Genomic DNA, 19,005 nt, shown 5'->3' with positions numbered 1-19,005 from the left:
AGATATGTTCACTGTCTAACTTTAAGTACGGATAAAACATAAGAATTGCAAAATCGATTTACCAAGTGAACATTTGCATGAATTCGTCACTGGAAGTAAGTATCTTAATTATTTGAAAGACTAACTTTCAATGGAAATTTATTTCAACAAAACTCGTTTAGCATCATAGTTTTGTACTTTTCTTTACTACTGATTGCATGATGAATCTTTAATTCAATAAACACCGTATTAGCTTGTATCGTTTTCCCATTTGGGTGTTATGATAATCCAACACTTCAGTGTATTTCACAGCTGACAATGCTCACAAAATAAATGATCAAGGGAATGATAGTTCTTCTATCAAATATATTATATGTCTGTATCTTACTACATGTTAACTATTATACTTAATATGACACATTAATGGAAAAGAAATCACTATAAGTACACGTTTATCAACATTTATCAATAGCTGATTCTCTCATATCATTACTGATATTTCTTGTTAATAAAGCAAATATAATTATAAATGTTCTGACATTATCACGAAATTGTACTATTTGTTGACATTTAATTGATAAATCGAGGAAATGAAAATGATGTCACATAATTCAGTACCAGGTATATGAAAGGTGAAGATAACGAACAGTGGACATCTGGACACACCAGAGGTGGGATCAGGTGCCTAGGAGGAGTAAGCATCCCCTGTCGACCGGTCACACTCGCCGTGAACCCCTGTTCAGGTAAACGGGGTTATCCGTAGTCAAAATCAGTGTGCCAAGAACGGCTTAACAATCGGTATGAAAGACGTCAGACAGCATTTGACCCAATGATAGAATGTATTGACGAACTAGATCGTTGTAACGACCATAGAATTTGCGGAATGCTGACTTCAATCGACACTGTTGAAACCCCTGTATCGTCAGTAGCTTACCTCGATTTAAAAACTGACTATACGGAGAACAAGCTCTTGCATATCGAATCAGTTGAAATATATAAACACCATATGCGGGTGATAATGGAATAATGCTACATAAATATGGGAAGTTGACGATGGAGAAGCTGCAATCATCCCGTGTATATCACGTTTCAGACAGAAGACAAATAAAATTGCGTGTTGTATTGGTGAAATTCTGGCACAGGTTTTATTTTGAAGCACTTTTCGTCAAAATGGAAAATTCTAAACATTATTTTCTATCTTAGAGGCATTCAAAAGATTACCGAAACGTCTAGTTGTAGTTTGCACCGATGTTGGTGACGTCATGGGTACTGGAGTAGTGGTTGGAATGCCTTTGGTTGTTGTTTGTGTTGTTGTTAGCTCGGTTTTAGTGACTACAGATACATGAAAGGAATCAGTCATTTTGTAGATAAACTGACAATGTTGTTCTGCTGAAATTCATCACTTCTATTACTATATCTTAATGATTTCTCGGAAGTTCATGTTTGCTTGGAATTTAGATTTAGATTTAGAATGCCAGATAGACAGTTTTTTATATAGTGATTCGTTGTTTATCTATAATCTGTTATCAAAACATTTTAGTTCAGTATAATACCTCTCAAACTTAGATTAAATCCTTTTCCTGTAAGATCGTCATAATTAGAAAAGAGCGTTATCTTCAATTTGTTTCCGGTAGCAACAACAGTTTTATTCCTTGGTTTCTTGCATCGATTGAATATTGCGAAGTTCTCATCATCTGTGTCTTGTATCTGTTATTGAGGAAACCGAAATACAGTTTTTCCGATTAACAAAGTACATTTTCTTACATAAATAGCAATAAGAAATTGAATTTCAAGATTTCATTTGCGTTAAATTCCTAATGTAGAAAACAAGAAAACCTTCAAGTAGTCGTCACAAGGGAGTCCTTTAGTGTATTGAATATCCATGTCTAATATATTGATAGTGATCTCCTCTGTTGTTCCCGGGGCCGTCACGGTCCATATGTAGACTGTGTCTTTCTCGTAATGCTTTGTGGGATACCCCGGGGATTTAATGGATGCTTCCTGGGATTGATGTAAAGTTATGCTTTTGGAAATTGTGTGTTTGGAACCTGCACCTTCGCTGTAGTAAATTCCTAGAATACAATCATGTGTGGTATTTCATTATTTAAGAATATTTCTAAATAATTTAATTCTTATTGTATCCTTGTCTCTGATTGGTCAAATTCCAATTGAGGAACGCAAGTTATTTTTGTATAACCTGGTTTGGTATGGGACACTTCCCCTTGACAACCAGATGTCGGAACTATTTTTTCTCTCTCTCTCTCTCTAAATTTACATCGCAGCACTGTTTTCAGCCTCTATGGAATAAGAAAGTCAACGTGCACAATAAGATACTTCGGTTTGATACACATGTACTTGTACGCAAATCACTGTTGTAAAACATCTTTCTCTGTATGTATGGTCGAATAATAGATTAAAACAAAGATATTATATTCGAATTAATGATTTGCCAAGTAAGCATTACCCTGTTCATTTTGAAATACATTTCTCACTGGGGAAAAGGAAGGGGGTGCGTTGTTTCATTCCTTGATCCGTCTTCCAACAAAGCAAACAAAAATTCATACGTCATATTTTATCACATGACGTCAGACACATTGACATGTGGATCGCTATTTATTACTTGCTTACATATTTTCTTGTGTCGGATTTACTGTTAGCGACAACATTGCATACAAGGATAAGTTTTCATCTAGTAAACGTTTTCACAGAGTTGAAAGCCGTAAATTGTTGCATTTTCTGATATTTGAAGATTTATTTTGGGTAGGCCTAAACAATGCATTTCCCCGTATTTTCTCAATCTGTCGAAGATGAGCGACTTCAAAGTCGATCTCTATCTCTATAGGGCAGCGAAATACGCATTGCATGGATAGTCTACACATATTTTCTATCATAATAAACAATATTTTGATAAATGGCTAGGCTCCGTAGAACTAAGATAAAGGATGGCGACCTTCGGCTTCGCAGCTAGACACTTCGTGTCGCTGTTGCTAAGTAAATCATAGCGCGCCTTAGTTGACTTGTATTTTTCCGAGTTTATGTACATTTTGATAAACGAAGGTTAGCATCTTTGTCTCTTGCATTAAATTATAAGGAATTACTTTAATTCTGGGGCAAGTTATACGAGTATAACCTGGTTTGGGTCAGATTACGAATTTTTATAATCCGCTTCGCGGATTATAAAGCGTAAACTGACCCAAACCAGGTTATACTCGTATAACTTTCCGCGGATTATAAAAAAGCGTAAACTGACCCAAACCAGGTTATACTCGTATAACTTGCCCCAGAATTAAAGTCATTCCTTAAATATAGTTTACATTATATAAAGGAACATAACCTGATGGATAAGTGTACCAATGTACTTAGTGTAAATTGTGATCCAAAGGTGATGACGTATAAATGATAAACTGGATGTAGGTAAATGTGCCAAGCGGATCTTTTTTTAACGGAAGTTCAATTGACTATAGACTAACGTCCGATACGGTAATACATGTATATCACTACATGATAGGGTTGTCTGGAAAAATTACAGATGTTTATTACAAAGATATGATTTAATAAGTGGTGCATGAAATATGTAACCCTTACAAGATTTAGTCACCATATAAAGATATTTAAATCATCTTAGTTCCGCCTTTAATTCTTAAGAAAAATATGCTTCCATATTTCATCAAGTCATTACTAGATTTACAAAACTTCTACAAGGCTTACTGGTATGTAAAAATGTCATACAAACTAGATGTTTGAAAAAGGACACCAAAACATACTGCTATAATAATGTAAATATGTCATTGGTTATTAATGTAATTATAATGATAAAAATACAAATATATTATTTTTCCAGGATGATGTATTTAACAATAAAGTAGTCGTTCATGTGGTCCAGAATATAAGACATACATCTATTAACAATAGATATGTATTCAATGTCTATTTGATATTTCCCAGTAAACTGGAAATAAAATAACCAACAAATTCTTCCATGTTCGATTGGTATGTAGATTTGTCACAGAACATAGATTTAACGGTAAACTATCAACTCAATTCTATAACAAATTGGATGATCAATTTTCCATGTTCATGAAACAATGTTCCATTATATACGATATCTATATCTGAAAATGTGAAGATAACAAACAGTGATCAATCTAATAACTCCTATAAGAAATACAAAATAGAGAGTGGTGTAATCATGGCCCCTGTGTATGCCAGAGGTGGGATTATGTGCCCAAGAGGAGTAAACATACCCTGTCGACCGACCACAACCGCCATTAGCCGTCAAACAATATACAACAAACCAACTCTTTACCTTATCTAGATAGAGGCTCATGACTGGTGTGACCGATCAACAAAGGATACAAATTCCTTCATACAACGAAATTTTACTGATATGCAAATAATTTGCATATACGTAAATATACTTCTATAAGCATATCTCCCTGTAAAAACACACTACCATATATACAAAAATACTCTTGTATGCATATTTACACCTAGTCAGGGATCTGTGTAAATCTCTTTACTTTTGTGTGGAAACGCAAATTTGAAGATGGAAGGTAATACATGTATATAGAAATTACCACTTTCATCTTTACGCTGAGAGGTTTCTCCACGGTGTTTCTTGGTGGAAATACCTTTTCATTAATCTTTATGCATATAAAAACAAAGGTATTTTTCTTCATTCTAAGATTATCAAACCATTTTTCGTCATTGAAATTTTTAAGAACATCACTCTCAAAGTAGACATTTGATCGTGGTTTTCTTTACATTTCACGCTTATTGGAGCATCCTACTTCAATTCAAATTATTAATAAATATGGAATAAATCTCTTTTCTGAATGAAGCCATTCTTATGGATGTCATGATTACAAATGAACATAGTGGTAGATTACACACTGATTTACTCACGGTACCTAACATCACACGGACACACGTAGCAAATTTACAATTGCACAAAGGAACAGATTTGATCACGAGTAAATATACTCATGAGTTAATTTCTCGCTTAATAGAAACGCACATTTGCTTTTTCCAAGTAACTGTGTTTGTCCTATATGTTATTGTTTTATAAAGAGAATTGAGGAGATTTATCAGTGGTCGTCAATCTCTTTCAGACCCTCGCCAAATTAATGACAAATAGCAGTGGTTCTAAAACATGTAATTGCTTTCATGTAGATAATATGAAAATGCTTACCAAAACTGTTTAACATAAGGATTATCATAGTCATCCACATCATGTTAGGGTTCACGTTGTGCGGTGAAACAACCTGCATCACTGTATACCAGGAACACAATCAAATATCAACATCACCCTTTTTATATATGTTGACATAAGGAAATCAAATGATGCCAATGCTAAAATTGCAATGGGAAATAAATGCATACATAATTATCATTGGCAGGACGACCATATTTTTCTGATTTTCATGAATATCGCAGTTACATCTACTGTATGTGACCGGTCAACAGCGGATATTTACTCCTCCTATGCATATAATCCCACCTGCGGTATGTCCAGGGGTCCATTGTTGCCCTGTTCTTAATTTCATATTCTTTATAGAAGTTATAAGATTGATTACTGTTTGTTATCTTCACCACTTCATGCAACACGTATTTCCCTTACAGGTTTAGTGGAATTTTTATCACGCAACAGTGCTAACTTGAGTAAGGAAGATAAAAAAGCATTGTGTCCATAGGTGACATAACATCAATTCAATTTTTCAAAATTCATTATTACTTCAATTCAATATAGATAAATGTTAATCATTCAAAATTATTTAACTGTAGATGCGGCGATTTAGATAACATATTAAGCATAAGTAATTGTGTATTGAAAATATACATTGCATTTACAATCCTTTTGGCGAATTAATCCACAATATTTAAGGCAGCGTTTCCAAGTACGTCAAGTTTTAAATGGTAATCATGACGTCACAACATACAGCACTACTTGCACAACGTTACATACGTCATAAATTACAATTCTTGAAATTCTCTCATTGATGCCATCCTATTACATCCGAGCTTTATGTCGAATGTACGAGGCATTCGAGGATTTCCGATTGTGTAGTCGACAATACCGTGCGCCCTGACGAGTGTTTAGAGCATTAGGTTAACACGGAATATCACATGGCTGATTTGATTTTCAGCTGGATACGACAAAGTCAATACAGGTAAATGAAGTAGAACAAATATGTAGTTTTTGCAGATTTTAATGAATTTTATCACCAACAGAAGATTATCAATTCTTGCCTTTTGGATATGATTTTCTTTATTACAAAAAAAAAATACAATAGAAATCTCGACAACCTTGTGCTCGAAATAAACAAAACCTTTAAACACCTGTCATTTGAGAAATATCGATAGAGATTTAACAAAAACAAACAAACCTGATTTCAAAAGACGGTATTGTTCTTAATTTCAACGAACTTTACAACAAAATCGAATCTCAAACCTCTAATCTTAAGTATTAATGAACATGCTTGGGCATTGCAAATTGTATATTTCAAACTTTGATATTTTACTAAGCCACCGACGGCTACATGTCACAGCTAAAAAGGGGATGCCTTTCAATTTACAAGTACGACCTTGTTAACATTTTTTAGGTCGGTCTTAGCCAAGAGAGCCCCCTTTCCCACCTGTTTAATAAGAGAAATAGCTGTATCAATAGACTGATAGCTAACAGTAGTCATTTCTTTGTGTATGTGGCAATTAATAGAGTCACCGTCCGGAAAAGACAAATGATGGATCAATCGGAACTCGCCAGGTGCTTTTTTGGGCACTAAACCAAGGGGGGACATTTGTATATTGGGAAATGGGGGTGACATGAAAGGTCCTGCTACCCGTTTTGTTTCAAGTTCTTTTTGGATTTTGTCAAACAAAATATGTTCCTTCCCCTTGAGAGAGGATATGTTATCAGATAATCGAAACTTGCGTTCACCAATGTAGGGAATTTTAAAACCAAAAGAAAACCCATCAATGAGGAAATTAGAGAGGGCTTGGTCATACCCTGACAGATAATGCTGGAGGTAGTGAACATTAATGGGTGAAACAATACTGAGATCATAGTTTGTTAAAGGGGGCAATGCCTTGTTGGAGGCGTTCGTGGGCTTGGCGTCTGCCTTGCTATAGGGTTTTGGTGTGGAGTGACATTGCCTGCGGTGGTGATTGGCGGCAGAATTTTGGCACACGTGGGGGTGTGGGCAGGACGATCCCTTAAGACAGGATCCAGTGCTGTTATAGGCAAAGCAATATTTGTGTTTTGCCTGGGGGGCACGAAAGGGCTGGGTTTTGGATTTTAGCTTAAATTCCAAACCCTACACTATTGCTTCTTGGAATAGTTAAAGATTCTTATGCTGCCAACGACAGGAGTCAGGGTCCTGTTGGCGTCATAATCTAAATCGCTCATCATAAGTGATGGCTGCCTTGTCTCCACTGGAGCGAGAAAGATTGTGGATGATTTGGGCATAAGCCATCAAATTTGGTACTTCTTGTGGGTATTTTTCAGAGTAGATAGCCACAAAAATGTGAAAACATTCCATCCATCTGGTCAAAGAAATAACTGTGGGTTTGTCGGTGGCTTTAATAAAGACTAACTGACCGTCTTTATCCACAGTGTGATAATTTTACTTACTATCAGAGTCTGCCTCAGCAGGTTTGAGAAGTGCGGCAAATTTGACGTATTCCACACTGTGAATTTCAGTTCGAATTTTTTGGTCAATACCCAAAGTAAGGTGAATCGTTGTCTTAGCTGAAGGGGCATTGGGGAGGGTACCTGAGAAAAGGCAATTATTGGTACCTGAGATCTCTTGCTGGATGTGTCCTGTAAGTTCTTGTAGAAGGGACGGAGCTGGTGGAGACTGCGAAAGGTTGGCATTTGGAGAGCTGTCAGTCGATGAAGGAGTTTGTTGGAAATAATTTTCCATGCACTTTTTAAAAGTGTCCTCTATAGTGGGCATGACTTGTGCCATGCATGTCTGAAATATGGCACTAACATCAGGCAAGGGGGAGCTTGGACCTGGTTGAGGGGTGACTTGTTCGGCAGCAGGAACAATGGTTGGATTGGACGCAGGTTTAGTTCGTCTTCGTTTAGGTCTGGAAGCCATCCTGCACAAGAAAAGTACAACAGTATAAAAAGAAAGCCAGTCTAAACCATTTAGGTCAAACCACTAAACGTTGCACAACCGCTGGTTTGATTTAGTAGAACCAACCCATTATACGTAGCACGAAAACTGATATGGTAAGTAATGTAAATGAGTCAAACCACTAAACGTAGTACAAAGGCTGATGTGGTAAGCCTATATACGAAGCACCAAGGCTGATTTGATTCAATTGAACCAAACCGCAACATATAGCGCAAAGGATGATGAGGTAAGTAAAGTAAATAAGGTAAGCCACATACATAGCACAAAGGCTGGTGTGATGTACTAAGTCTGGCCACTATATGTGGCACAAGGTAAGTAAAGTCAAACCACTAACATAGCCCACGGCTGGCTTGCTATGATTAATTAAAGCAGTATGTCATATATAGCACCAAGGCTAATGTGGTTTAAAGGGGACTTAAATCCCATTGTAAAAATAATAATTTATGTCTTACCTACTCCAGGCAAAATATAAAAGTAAATATCCCTGGAAATGCAACAGTGTAAACGCCGGAACACCTACGTCAAACAGCTGGAATTATAAATGCAGTAAACAGATCATCCGGCTGGGAAAAAGAAAAATATACATCACAAAAATATACAAATGAAAATATAGACAGGAAATAATAGTACGCTGAAGCCCCAGTCTTCAAAGGGTACAAGTATTGGTATCAAGAAAAGCTAAAAGAATTCCCCTGATCTGTCTCAAAAACTTATATTGTCCCAGGCAATTGAAATGAACCCCATCACAGAAAATGTTATGTTCACTATTTTTAAAACCTCTCAGCTTCCAAAACCGGATATTGGCCATAGTCGCGTTATTTTTTATTAATGAATTGGCTTCGTTCACACGAGCGTTATATAAATGGGGAGGTATGTTTCTGGTTCTGTGGCGTTGAATAAAACTCAACACAACAACAGTTGAAAGGTGAAAACGTCTACTGAGTTGTGTGAGAAAACAAATTAATCGCAACACAACACAGTCCACATCCTAAGCTGGAAATAAAAATCCTCAGTTGAGTCTAGGTCGTTGCCGCCAAAATTCACGATCACACGACGTGGTCCCCAGTTTCTCACAACGGAGTAGATAGATTGGATGTGATGCTCGTCCCGATAGATCCGCCACTAATACCATAGAAGCGTAGCGCACCCAAACCTGCTATATTAATGAAATCGAAGTTTGTGGCATTTAAATACTGCTGAAACCGGCGAATATGTGAATCTCCGATGAGAAGGACATTAGCAATAGTTAGCACACAGTACAAAGGGTTGTAGTCATCAAAACAGAAGCACGCTCACAAATTTCCATGCATGGCGTCTAGCTCCTCCGAGTTGAAACTTATTAAAATATAAAAAATACAGGTACCACAGCGATCAAATTACCTGATCATGAAGGTTCAACGGGAATAAAGAATCGATTCGTGCAGAAGAGTTGATGTCAAAAGTAATATTCCAAGGGAAAATAGCAGGAAAACAACCATGAGATCTGAATTCGCCAATGTTTACTAAATCTAGCCAATCTAAAGCGCATGCGCTGGAAAAAATATAGAACCTACGCATGAGCACTCTGCATGTTCTAAATAAAGAAGTGGCTATTATGAGAACCTAGTCTAAAAATAACAAGCCAAACGACCTAAACAATTTATATACATAAATTGATTTTCCACATAATTTCAAAGAATTGAATGAAGCTGGTAAATGAATGTGCTAGATATGACGCAACGAGATACAATGAGATGGAAGGGGTGCAAGAAATGCCGCATACGTGCATATGTGTATGTATATATTGTCTGAGTCCTTAAAGAGTTCTAAATTCTAAATAATCATGAATTCATGATATATACATACAACCTACAAAAAAAAATTTCATGCTTCTTGTGAGCATTCCAAGAATTCAAAATTTTGTAGATCTACCAGTATCTTTAATAATTTTAAAGTTCAACTGAGATATTATAAAGAATTAATTAATCAGCTAGAACAGACTAAATTCATGTCCCAAAATTGTTCAAGAACATTATCGAAAATGTTGTGATGGATAAATTGAAATGCCTCTTTTATTCTAAATATTCAAGAAAAGTCGTGAACTTTGGTGCCCTTGCTGTTTCAGTTCTAAAATCTTAATTTTCTTGGAGCTAAGGGTACACTATAATTGCGAATGTGTATTTGGGGTAACTCCTTTCTATAACGCTTGCGATTTGCAGAACGTTGCATGTTTGCAAATTCCTCGCGGTTAAACTTTACCTGCGATCGGTTTAATTTTTGATACGAATTGTTATGATGAGGTAGGAACTACATATACACTGGTGGATTTAAGTACATGTACGCCATAAATATTAAGATTTCAACTCCGATTAAAACCATCGCAGTTCTTAGAAAGAGTGAGTATTCAAGAGAATATCAACGGTGGTTATCATTCACAGACAAACCTACACGAAAGGTGAATAGACAGGCATGTTGTGTTATTTATACCTCGAAGTCACTTTCTTTATTTTTTTCTGAATTCATTGAAATTCAACCCACTTCAAGACTTGGAGATTGAAGAAAACGGAAGGATGCACATAATAATCAAACAATTTGAAAATCCTCTTTCCGAAGTCATTTATAAGTAATATTTTATCAACAAAGTATTTTAATCTTTATGTTTGTAAATTTTCTTTTCTTGAAATAAAACCTTTACTCATGCACGCCTGCTAATCGATCAATTGCATAACAAGAGGTTATGTATAGAAATCAAAAGAGATTGATTTCTGGTTATGCAATCGATATCCAAATTTCACATGCATAGATGGTAAATTGTCTCGATGCAAGCAATTGTTGAGATTTTAATCAAAATGTAAGAATATGATTCGATGAGTTATTCTATTTTCTATGTTGATATCGTTGAAAACGAGGACCTCAAATCACTTATTCTTAAAGGTCCTAAATACAGAGAACCTCGGTCTTTTAATTGGCGACAGAACTTCATCTCTATTATGAGTTCTGTCAAAGATTATGCCAGACGATGGGCTAAATATGAAAAAGAACTTGATACATTGTCAGAATGGGTTAAAAGCATAAGAGGGATATTAAAATCCCGCATTAGACACATGAAAACAAAAGTACGTACCATCTATCCTTCTGTGTTTAGTAAACCAGAAGTGATAAAATAATTAGATAGGTTACATGAGGAATATGTTTTGGTTCCAGCTGACAAAGCTAGTAACAACATTGTCTTTGTTTGTAAGGCTCATTATTACAACTGTATTTTAAACGAACTTGGCATTAATTCCACTTTTGGTAATCATACTTATACTTCAACTGCCCTTTCAAAAGATGAAATTCTTCAAAACCATGTTTCAGTGTTGGACACATTTAATATCCCAGTCAATGGGTTGAATGAATATGATTTACCGTACCTATACTGGATTCCTAAACTTCATAAAACCCTTACAAACAAAGATGCATTGCTGGATCCAGTAAGTGCTCTACCAAGCCCCTATCTTTGCTCCTCACGAAAATGTTAACAGCTGTGAAGGAGAAACTTCAAACTTACTGTGCGACTACATATGCCAGAAGTGGTGTTAATCAAATGTGGATTCTAAAAAATTCTAAAGAACTTTTAGTAAACTTGAAATCACAGAATTTTTCCCAAATCAATAACATTAAAACCTATGACTTTTCAACACTATACACGACCATTCTTCACGATAAATTAAAGACTAGACTTGTTGACATCATAGACAGTTGCTTCTTCAACAAAAACGGGTAGCGGAAATATTCATATATAGTGATCAGTCATTCAAAAACTTACTTTGTTAAACACCACTCTGATTCCACGCACAAGTACTCTGAAGTTGAAATAAAAAATATGCTAGAGTTCCTCATTGACAATATCTTCGTGGTCTTTGGTGATCAGGTCTTCCAACAGTCTGTTGGAATTCCCATGGGCACGAATTGTGCTCCGTTGTTAGCTGACCTGTTTTTATATTCATATGAAGCAGAATTTATTCAAAAACTTCTACGTGAGAAGAAAAAATATCTCGCTGTGACCTTCAATTCGACTTTTAGATATATCGATGACGTTTTGTCTATTAACAATGATAGCTTTCATTCATATGTCGATTTGATATATCCCTGTGAGCTTGAAATAAAAGACACCACAGAGTCATCCACTTCTGCTTCATACTTAGATATTTTATTGAAAGTAGACATTAACTTCAAACTGACAACTCAACTGCAAGTCGTCGTCCGTTGTGCGCCGTGCGTTAACAATTGAACATTTTTAACTTCTTCTGAATAACTATCAGTCCAATTCTTTTCATAATTGGTATAATGCATCACTGGGACAAAGGGACATAAATTGTAAATTTCAGGACTCCAGCATCCCTGTGGCCCTAGGGGCGGGGGAAAACTGCCCAAAATTGACCAATTTTCAAAAATCTTCTTCTCAAGAACCACACACACGTAAGAAAAACTAAACGCATGGTGATGTAGAGCAGGAAGGTTTCTACCAAAATGGTAAATTTCATGATCACCGAGGTAGGGGTTCTGGCATATAATGTTTATAAGTACAACACTTAAATAGCATCTTCTTTAGTGGTATTGATACTAGATTAAAAGTAAATAGATAGTTAGAAAGAAGTGGTAGTCCTTTACCAAAATTGTAAATTTGATGATCCCAGGGGTAGAGGTTTTTGGTATCAGGGTGAGGCCAAAATGGTCAGTTATTAAATGTGTGAACAATAGATATTTTTAACTTCTTCTTGATGACTATCATTCCAATTCTTTTCAAAATTAATATAAAAACATTTGGAACAAGGGGAACATAAATTGTAAAATTCAGGATTCCTGCACCCTTGGGGCCTTAGGGGCAGGACGAAAACTGCCCAAAATTGACCAATTTTCAAACATCTCAGGAACCGCACATGTGTAAGAATAACTAAATGCATTGTGATGGAGAACAGTAAGGCCTCTACCAAAATTGTAAATTTCATGATCACCGGGGTAGGGGTTCTGATTGATTGATTGAATATTGTTTAACGTCCCTCTCGAGAATATTTCACTCATATGGAGACGTCACCACTGCCGTTGAAGGGCTTCAATATTTAGGCATATGCTCGGCGCTTATGGCCATTGAGCAGGGAGGGATATTTATCGTGCCACAACTGCTGTGACACGGGACCTCGGTTTTTGCGGTCTCATCCGAAGGACCGCCCCATTTAGTCGCCACTTACGACAAACAAGGGGGTACTGAGGACCTATTCGAACCCGAATCCCCACGGGATGGTAGGGGTTCTGACCCCAGGGCGGGGCCAAACTTGGTATATAGTGTTTATGTGTAAAACACTTAAATAACATCATTTTTAGTGCTGTTGATACTATATTGACACTTAATAGATATTTAGAAAGAGTAGGTATTCCTCTACCAAAATTGACCCCATGGGGATGAAGAAATTTTGTTTAGATACTCATTTATACCCGGAAAATGTTATCATGATGACGTAATATCTAAATTAATTATGACTTATCGTGCCACATGTTAGGGAGTGCAAATTTTGATTGAAATGGTGTTGTCAGCGTCAAACGCGGCGCACCGAGAAGTCATAAAATTGCACGGAACTCGGCTTGGCTCTAATGGAGATTAACAAGAAGTTAAAATTGACAGAAGCGTAGAGAAATGTTTCTCGTTCCCTGGCATAAATCATTTTCTGAATGATATGAGGACAGTACGCCAGAGGAAAAGGTCTGCTGAAGGAAATCGACGAAAATGCGATGAAATTACAGGATGACACTGCAAGAGGAGAGATGTCAGACCGTACGAAAGCTCGAAGGAATTTTTGGAATCAACAGATCGTCTGCATAGGGTATGTGCACTTTGGGTATATCGGCTTTAAAAAAAATGAAGAAAAACAAAGAAAGATTTCATATTCGAAGGATAAGTGTACCTGTAAAACACAGTTGAAATGTTGGCTATTGGTCAACAATGGTATAATTAGTAATATATAGCAGTTTTTATTAAATTAAATCGATACTTTAAAAGTTATAAGCCCAGTCCACGGAATTGTGGGGCAACCTTCGTAAATGCATAGCAATGCAATGTAAAACTCATGTGTAATTTGTGTCGTATTTCCAACAGACAAAAGTATAGTGTATCAATGTCTTAAACAAAAGACATGTATAGGACATTATCTGCAAATTAGATAACATTGTGTGAGTTTTATGTGTATTGTAATGTCACTCAGTGCGCACAAGTAATATCATATCATATATTATATAAGTGTATCAAAACAGGTCCCTCCCTGTGGTCTACAGTTATCTTGATGTGCTGGTGAACCTTTATTCCAAAGAATCTGGCCACCTATACAACCCTCTTTTAACATAAAAAGGAATGCAATTGTCATTATTAATTTTAGCAAAATACCATGAAAATGTTACACAGGGCATTTTATCATTTCGATATCGTTTTTTATATTTTTAATTGGACAATAATTCAGACTAATTATTGTTGTTCATTTTCACTGTAATGGTACTGCAGCTATAGTTCAGTTATTGACTTATATTCGGTGGCGGATCACTGGTGGTGGGTCTATACAATTTACAATAGCTCCATTTGATATCGGAACCTCTCTGTTTCCACCGGTCACCATTCCACTTCTCCTGGATCTATAAAATCAAGTTGCACGTTTTTCAAATAGTGTATGTACCTCAACTGTTGTACGCTACATCACAACACTGTATATGTTGTGCTACGAACCGCATATTGTACACTGATTATATTTGTGTATCTTTTTACTTATTACTCTATACTTGTACTTTTAGAATGTTCAGCGCATACATTTACTTTACTTACTACACAATACGCGTACTGATTCACGGCAATTGACACTGTCAATAACACATTGATACTCGTTATTTTACTTATATACTCATTAGAGTTTTACAAATACTCTATTCTGAAACTATAGAAAATACTTCAAAATTAACAATATGCTAACCTGAACCACATTTACAGAGGAAATTTAATCATAAACTGGGTGTTGTTTTTTTTTGGTGGTAAAGAAACTAAGATGAAATTTAATTCACCAATGAAGTAGATTAACCTGTCTCAAAAGTTTTACAGCAGAATCTGTTTTTAAAAAGTATAGCAAACTAATTTTATACAGTCGTCTTAAAATCTACCAGACTGACCAAATCAAGTATTACAAATCAGTTCGGGTACATGTACTAGTATTTAAAAATAAATCTTTCTAAGTGAGCTATTTTCAACCCCGATGTAGACGTATGGGTGAAAGTTTGGTAATGAAGTACTTAATTGCCTGTATAAAGTCAGTGAAAGGAAAGCGATTTAAACTTTAGATTTTACAGTGATACACAGAAAGATATTTGTTCGTTTGTTCGATCATTTGCTTGTATTACGTCCCGTCGAGATATTTTCACTCACATTGAGACGTCACCAGTTGTAAGTCAAGTACCACAAATTTAGACCTGTCATTAGCGCTTATGGCTGTAGTAGTGAGGATTCTTTTATGTGTCAACATCTGTCGCGACATGTGGCCTCCGTTTATAAGGTCATATCCGAAAGACCTGTGATTCTCACTTTTAAATGGCGAGCGTTTGGCGAAGAAGCAATCACTATTTATTGGTACGTCTTAGGTTTGACGCGGCCATGGCACTAGTGGGGCTCGGATTCACGACCTACCGATTTCGAATCGAAATCTCTACCTATGAACTACATATATGTACCGCGACCGTTCAGAGAGATGTAATACCTTCACATTATACAGGGAGATATAATATCCCCACAAAACAAAACCCTTTTACGTGTATCTATTAGAAAGAATAAAATGTAAATTTTTCAATGATTGTTTTATAAATGTAGCTAAAACTGTTGGTGACCTAGTGGAGATACATGTTCTTTATAGAGAGCGAAGCTCGCGTCGCGAAGCGACGCGACGAGCTCGCTCCAATGATTACGCAATGGAGTCACGTGGTTTGCTCTTCATCAGCTGAAAAATGATGGAAACTACCCATAATGCCTCCGGAAAGATGTCGCCGTCACTACGGTATACTTCATTGACAACCCCGTAGATAAAACAAATAAATAGTTTGGAAAGTACCACAAATGATTTTAAATTCCAAACAAGCTTTCCCATACCTTCGTACGTTTTGTTGTGGATAATTGATTGGTTTGAAAGAAAATAATGTAGCAGCTAATGATGACATCACAATGCACTGTTTACATCAACCGCGTTATATTTCCCGCGTTAAATGAAATGCCTAAAGTCGTGTTGTAAGATGTCATGGGTCTTCGCTCGTCTCAACGGTCACACCGTTTACATATTAGGAATTATGAGACTGATCACTGTTCGTTATCATCGTCTTTTCTAAAAGCCGAGTGTTTGGCGAAGGAGCAATTATAACTCATGTTTACGTCTTGGATTTGATGCGGCATGGAATGAGCGGGACTCGGACTCCTAACTCCAGGCCTCGCTTGTTGATATCATTCTACATCCTGACAAAATCAAAATGTATTGACATAACTTTTATTTTACATTTAATATCTTAGAATTAGATTAAGCAATTCAATAAAGTGTACTTACCTACGAATGTATTAGGTTTGTAAAACAATGTGCCAGTTTGGAAATTTAGAGGGAAAATACACTAAAGTTTTCAAAAGGCCGCAGTTCGAATACCAGATGAAGTTTTCTGAATGTAGGTAATTTGCAACAAAGCTCATGTAAGTAAGGTATACACTCAGGGGAATATAAAACAGATAAACAATATTACACAATAATATATCATCTAAAGTAAAGCACTGAATTGACTCATAAAAGTGATAAATAGAGCAAAAGGAAAAGAAGAATTCGACGTTACCTGTAACACGTGATTTTATTGGTTCATTTTTCTTAATCAAAATAATTTTTATAATATAAACAAAGTTGGCGTTTAGTTCCACTATATGACGTCCTAGCTATGACGTCACAGTACGTTTTGTTGATCCGTTTCCATTTTCTTGCTAGAGCAATTTCGGTTGGTGTTATTTTACGCTATTAGATAAACCGCGTCGTGGTTTATGATGCGTAAACTAACCCAATTTGGTTTATATCGTATAAAAAGAGGAATAATTACTTTCATTCCTTGAAAATAGTACTCTGGTATACTTTAAGCACATATTGAATTGTGACATGAACAGCCCAACTTTTGTTAACAATGGAATTTAGGACAGATATACATATACCGGCTTACAAATTGTCGAATACACTGTAGTCTTGACAATAGTCTTACGTTACCCCTTGAATGTCGCATATTGTTGATGACTGTTTTGAGTTCATACATACATGCGGTAAGTCCATGTTATTCTTTATTGCGATTGTGTACTGATATCTGTATGATTTTCCATTTTGTTTCTGATCTACCAATTAAGTAACACATACAAGTAAACGAGAAAATTAAAATTTTTATATTCCACACCTACCTCTTGAGCCTATCGTTGTCAGACTTTCACTTGTCACCGTGGTACTCGTCTTTGTCATATACATGTATGTAGTCTGGGTTATCTTTCTTGTTATAGGTCGTCCTGAATTCAACGTCAGAATGATTGATAAGAAACGCGTTGTGCGGTTTAGATAAAGATGAGGATACCTGACTATTTAATCAATTTGATAATATTTTACAACAGAATCTTTTTTCATTGATTTAATTATCCTTACTTGAAGAAAAAGTTGTATTTCCAACAAAATTTGAAACGTCCTTGTCAGCTGAATTCGTCAGTAGAATATCACTGCTTGTAGGTCGTGCTGATGTTCGTTTCACTTTTCATTAAAAGAAATATACATGTTGTAAATGAACTCACTGTATACTGTTTAAGAGAGTTTATCACTATAAATAAAAATGATAGCAAGCAAATTCCTTTAAGCGGAGGATCGATGTATTTCCTCTTATAAATAATCACATCAAAACTCAGACTTGGCCTCGATCCTTTACAAATCGGTTATGAAAAAGTTAGTTTAACAAACAATAGTGAATATCATGAAACGTATGTAAAATACAAAATCAGGAAGAGGTTGTTAAATAATTATCGCTTTTTTATCATATCCAGACACTATTGTTCAAACTCAAAACAGTCTAGGCATTGTAATTCATTTTGTAGATATTCAAATGATTACCTAAACGTTCATTTGTAGTCTCTACCAATGTCGATAACGTCATATCTACGGGTGCAGTTGTCCTAATGCTGCTGGATGTTGGCTGTGATGTTACTTTAGTGACTATAATTACATTGAAAAAATCAGGCGCTTTGTAAGAAAGTTCACTACGAGGCATTGCGTGAATTTGTGACTCAAATGCTTATGCTATTTTTGTTCAAAAACGCATATTTGCCTTTCACTTAAAATGTAACCGTTTACCACAACAAAAGTCCTTTGTTGTTTTTTAAACAACGATTCTCAGTCAGTTATCATTAATTCAGTAAACTAGCATGTACCTCTCAGTTCTAACCACATTCCTTTTCCTGTAAGATCGTCACGATTAGAAAACAGTGTTATCTTCAATTTGTTTCCTTTAGCATAGATAGGGAAATTCCATGCTCTCCCGCATCCTTCGAATAACACATCATGTGCGTCTTGTATCTATAATTGTCATTAAGATCATAGTGAAACAACTTTGAAATATGTTATTTCAAATAAATAATCATTTCATGGGCATTTCACGATTTTACAAACTAATAAAAACCTTTATAGAGTCCTCACAAGGGTGTCCAGGAATATATGAAATATCCAGATCTTTCATTATGATAAGGATTTCGTTAGTAGTTTCCGGAGCCGTCACAGTCCATATGTAGATTGTGTTTTTCTTGTAATTCTGGAATGGAGACCCTGGGGATTTGATATATATTTTACCTGATTCCGAT

The 19,005-nt window shown here is 35.8% G+C and overlaps 2 long non-coding RNA genes across 2 annotated transcripts; both read right to left on the bottom strand.

The window, feature by feature from the left end:
* Positions 1-7,806: 7,806 nt before the first annotated feature.
* On the bottom strand, positions 7,807-9,649 carry LOC125672853 (uncharacterized). Its single transcript, XR_008795834.1, has 3 exons — positions 9,501-9,649; positions 8,573-8,649; positions 7,807-8,082 (listed from the first exon to the last, which is right to left on the bottom strand). It is a non-coding gene; the product is annotated as an uncharacterized LOC125672853 (long non-coding RNA).
* A 6,326-nt stretch (positions 9,650-15,975) lies between these two features.
* On the bottom strand, positions 15,976-18,689 carry LOC130046822 (uncharacterized). The gene is made up of 4 exons (XR_008795833.1): positions 18,580-18,689; positions 18,263-18,364; positions 17,807-17,908; positions 15,976-17,673 (listed from the first exon to the last, which is right to left on the bottom strand). It is a non-coding gene; the product is annotated as an uncharacterized LOC130046822 (long non-coding RNA).
* Between the last annotated feature and the right edge of the window lie 316 nt (positions 18,690-19,005).

The sequence above is a fragment of the Ostrea edulis genome, chromosome 6, assembly GCF_947568905.1.
Source record: "Ostrea edulis chromosome 6, xbOstEdul1.1, whole genome shotgun sequence".
NCBI lineage: Eukaryota > Metazoa > Mollusca > Bivalvia > Ostreida > Ostreidae > Ostrea > Ostrea edulis.
This window is presented reverse-complemented; position numbering and strand designations above follow the sequence as displayed.